Source organism: Glycine soja, chromosome 5 (genome assembly GCF_004193775.1).
Source record: "Glycine soja cultivar W05 chromosome 5, ASM419377v2, whole genome shotgun sequence".
In the NCBI taxonomy this organism is placed as follows: domain Eukaryota; kingdom Viridiplantae; phylum Streptophyta; class Magnoliopsida; order Fabales; family Fabaceae; genus Glycine; species Glycine soja.
In genome coordinates this window covers 16,903,971-16,908,593 of record NC_041006.1, presented here as the reverse complement: position 1 = coordinate 16,908,593, position 4,623 = coordinate 16,903,971, and positions in this window count along the sequence as shown.

Genomic DNA, 4,623 nt, shown 5'->3' with positions numbered 1-4,623 from the left:
CATGGCTGTCTTAATTAGGTAAAATTATAAATAACCATCCATTTATTTTTCTGAAGCAGGGTCAAGACCTATAAAGAGAAATCAAAGTTTTGATATGGTGAAAACTGAAATTGGTTTTCGAAATTTCAGGATGGAAAGCATTTCCATAAAACGTGTGCATGGATTGGCCAAGATTGATGCAATCCTACCCCGCAAGGGCATTGGATAGAAAACTGCAAGTAGATTGGGCCAGATATGCAAGAGAAGGCCCTAGGGTTCTTATGAGCCTTAGGGTAGATTTCGGGCCCATGGGCTAAGTACGAGCCCACTTATCTTTGTAAATATTAGATTAAGGTTTCATTATTTTTGGGCCTTGTATTTAGGGCTCCATAATGTAGGTAGGGTACCCTAGAAATATAAGATTTTTCAGCCCTTGTATTTTAGGGCACCTAGACTAGTTTTTGTATTAGGGGTAGTTTTGTAATTTCACATGAACTAAGTGGATATTTGATGTGTGTGGTTGGAAATAAATTTAATTGAATTGGTAGAAGCCCAATCCAATTAAATTTTAGAGGGGGAGGTGAGCATTTGCTAACTACACCCCATTGCCACATCATATAGTCACACTTTGTGCATGTCCTTCATGCTTTTCATGCCTCATGACACCTAAGCACACTTAGTGGAGAATCTTGGAATTGATCTTGGATTAGTGGGCTGAACCATAACTAAAATTCACTAATCATAATTAGTGAAATTTTGGCTCCAAAGTTTGGCTCCACAAATTCAATTTCAAATTCAAGTGAAATTTGAATTTCCCTCCAATTTTGTGTGACACTTAGGCTATAAATAGAGGTCATGTGTGTGCATTTTTTTGAACTTTGATGATTTGAATATTAAACTTCAGATTTCAAAGCTCATTTAGAGCACAAAATTTCGTGCTCTTCTCTCCCTCTCCCTTCATTCATCTCCTTCTTCCTCCAAGCTCTTATCCATGGCCTCCTATGGTGGTGAGCTTCTTCTAGACTCATCTTCTCCTTGAAGTGGCGTCTCCTCTCTCTTTCCCTTTCTCCATTCCGCTGCCATTCATCTTCCAAGAAGCAAAGGAATCCATTGATGAAGAAGATCCTAGGCCTACAAGCTCCAATGGAGCTTGCATCATGTGGTATCAAGAGCATCTTCATCTAGGTGATGTTCTTTTGCTTCCTCTATCTTTTTGTTCGGTGAATTCTCTTTAATTCCTTGTTCTTCATCTTATTCTCCATGTATATCCTCCATTGTCTTGTGGTTTGGTGCTGCTTAGAGTAGATTCAAAAAAAAAAAAATCGATTAAATCTTAGATCTACACTTGTTCTTGCATTTCTATGGTTCAAATTTTGTAGATCTACTCTTGAATCTTGTTTTTGTGTTGATTTTAGGTTCTATCAATTTTCATTCATAATATTATTGTGCTGAACCTTTAGATCTAAATTTTGTTCCAAAATATTGATTAGAAAAAAAAACACAAAAATCTAAGTGTAAATCACTTAATCCATGTTGTCTTAGAGTCATGTTTAGTCATAGTAATTGTCACATTATGTTCTAAGTTTGTATTGAATTTTATTTTGTTGATTGAATTCTAGATACATTTGTTCATGTATTCTTGTCATTTTTAGCCTATCTTTTGAATTTTGAGTCTAATTCATGCATGTTATTTAGTTCATAACATGTTCTAAATCAATTCCTAGAAGTAGTCTTGTTCTTGAACTCTTTTTTGTTTTCTAAGATTCCTACATGATGCCTATGATGAAGTTGAGTTGTGGTGCTGAGTTGTGGCTGGATTTGTGAATCAAATAAGTCTTAAGCTCTCTTGAATTGTGTTATTCAAGATAATTGAGCATAAGCAAACACAAATTGTAACTATCCAAGCCTTAAGCAACATAAACACTACTCTTGATTTCTAGGTTGAAATCGCTGGTGCTGGCAGCTTGAACATACAAAATTGTATAAATTACTGGGAATTGGTCACTACGAGTTTTGAGCTGAAATTTTTACTGAATTTTCTAGACATCTGGAAAAAAATTATAGAAAAAGAAACAAGCGATTTGGATTAAAGGAAAAAATAAGAAAAATCTCACAAATTGGCAGAAAAATCAGTGTCCAGGAAAAAAAAGAAAAGTGAAAGGAAAGTGTGCTTGTTGTTTTGGCTCAAAATTTGTTCTATAATTGGTGCCTATTTTATACCAATCCTAGTTCTGAAATTTCAATTGAAAATTATTGTGAAAACAAGTGCCAAAACTAGAGGTTTCTTTAGTCTTTTTTTAGAGTTTTTCTACTCTACTCTAGAGCCATTCTAGGTTTCTCTTTGAGTCCTAGCTTGCTTTTTTGTGCTTTTCATTGCTTTAATTGTTGAATAATCCTTGGAAATTTGTCTTGTTAAAACTCTATTGGTTTATCTTTCATTTCATTTTTTTTGGTCTTTGGTTATTGCTTGTCTCTTTGTTTCCTTGCTTGTGAGTTGCCATATAGGGAATTGGAAAGGAGGATTGGTGCCATATCTTGAAGAATTTGAGTCAAGAAGCAAGGGGCCAACCACCTTAAGAGCTATTGGACTAAGAAGCACTCCAAATTGAGTGAAACACTAAAGAGAGAATAGCCACCACAATTGAGGACTTTTTTCTTTGTAATTTTGTAATTGGCAATTTGCTTTGCTTTCAAATTTTGTAACAAAAAAGCTTTTCATTGGAAGTAAGTTGGGAGCCTCCGCTACGTCACCCTACTTCCATTTGTGTGTAATAATTATAGGCAATTTCCCCTTAGGATAGTGAGTGTTTTGTTGGGAACCTTAAATGAGGTCATCCAAACACTCCTAGGATCCGCCTAGTTTGCATTTCTTGCACTTTAATTGCTTGCTTATTTTCATAGCTTATTTCCTTTACCCTTCATTGTCAAACCGCCTAGATAGCTTGCCTTTTACCAATTAGTTTTTACCTTATCTTTCACACCTCTTTTAGTGTTTATTTTGGCTAGTTTCAACCATAGTTTATTTTACCTTTTGTTTTCAAACCCCCAACAAGAAAGAACCATAACTTAGGAACCAACATGAGTCTTCATTCTTCATCTAGTGTTAATGGTGAGGGTTCTACTCCTAAGGACCCCTTGTATAAGATATTAGATGAGTTGAGATCCCTTAAGTTGTGGAAAGAAAAACAAGAGAGAAAAGAAAAAGGTAAAAAAAGAGTGGAAGAAATAAGTCAAGATGAAAGAGAGAAAATAAGAGAGGAAGAAAGAAGAAAAATAATGAAAGAAATCAAAAGAGAAAAACATGTCTCCTATAGTAGTCATAACTCTTGCAAGAGCCTTAGTGAAGAACTTCGTGACTATTATGAAGGAAGGCATAGGTCACATCTTAGACCTCACTCCCATAGGAGAGAAAATGAAAGAAAGCCTCAAGAGGTTAACATTAAACTCCCATACTTCCATGGGAAGGACAATGTAGAGGCTAATTTAGATTGGGAAATAAGGGTAGAGCAACAACTTAAAAGGAAGTCTACTTCAAAATCTTATGGCTCTCACTCTTATCCAAAGAAAGACCAAGGTCAAGGAATCTTAGGGGTGAGACCTTCTAAGCCCAAAGATGATAAGGGTAAGACAATAGAAAAGCAACCCCTTAAGGCTAGTATGCAAGAGAAGACTAGCTCCATGAAGTGCTTTAAATGTCTTGGAAGAGGACACATTACTTCTCAATGCCCCACCAAGAAAACCATGATTATGAGGGGCCAAGACATTTATAGTAGCCAAGATGAGGCTACTACTTCACCTTCCTCTAGTAAAAGTGAAGAAGCAAAAGGGGAAGAATCTAGTGAAGAGATCTACCCCCAAGAAGAAGGACAACCTTTAATGGTTAAGGAGGAGTGTAAGGAGGTAAGTGTCTCCTCCAAGAGGTTAGCTAAGAAGGAAAGACATTTTGAAATAAAGACAAATATTAAAGAAATTTCCCTTCTTAGACAACCTCCACATTTTCTCCTTTGTAAAAAGATTAGCATTGCCACATCTCTTAGGCTTGAGTTTATTCCTCAAGTAAAGGAGTTGTTGGATGAGGGTTTGGTTCGCAAGAGATTAAATCTTTGTGCTTTGTTGGTGCCCAAAATAGGTATTATTAGGCGCCAAATCCCAAAAATAGGTGGTGTGATGAATGCTTTGGGTGGTGCAACACTCTTTTGTAAAATCACTCGTGCACCCAACATCTTCATGATTTGTGTACATAGGGACTCGTTAGGTAGGTTTGTTCTTATTTTTAGTTTCAATACAAACTTAGGCACTCATATGGGACACCTTAGGTTTGTCATATTTTTTGGTAGGAATAATCAACATGAAAATACAGAAAAAGGTATGTTCTATTGCTTTACTTTTCTTAATTTTTTAAATTGTGATCAAGGGGTTCCCATGAACCCTAAGAGAATAAAGGTCATTCCTGAGTGGCCCGCTCCACCAAGTGTAAGAAAAATTTGGGGTTTCCAAGACTTAACAAACTTTTACAAAAGGTTTGCCCCGTATTTTTCTATACTTGTAGCACCACTCATTGAGTTGGTGAGGAACCATGTTCCTTCATGGGAAGATGCCCATGAAATGAGTTTTCAGACCTTACCTTACTTCAACATACTAAAC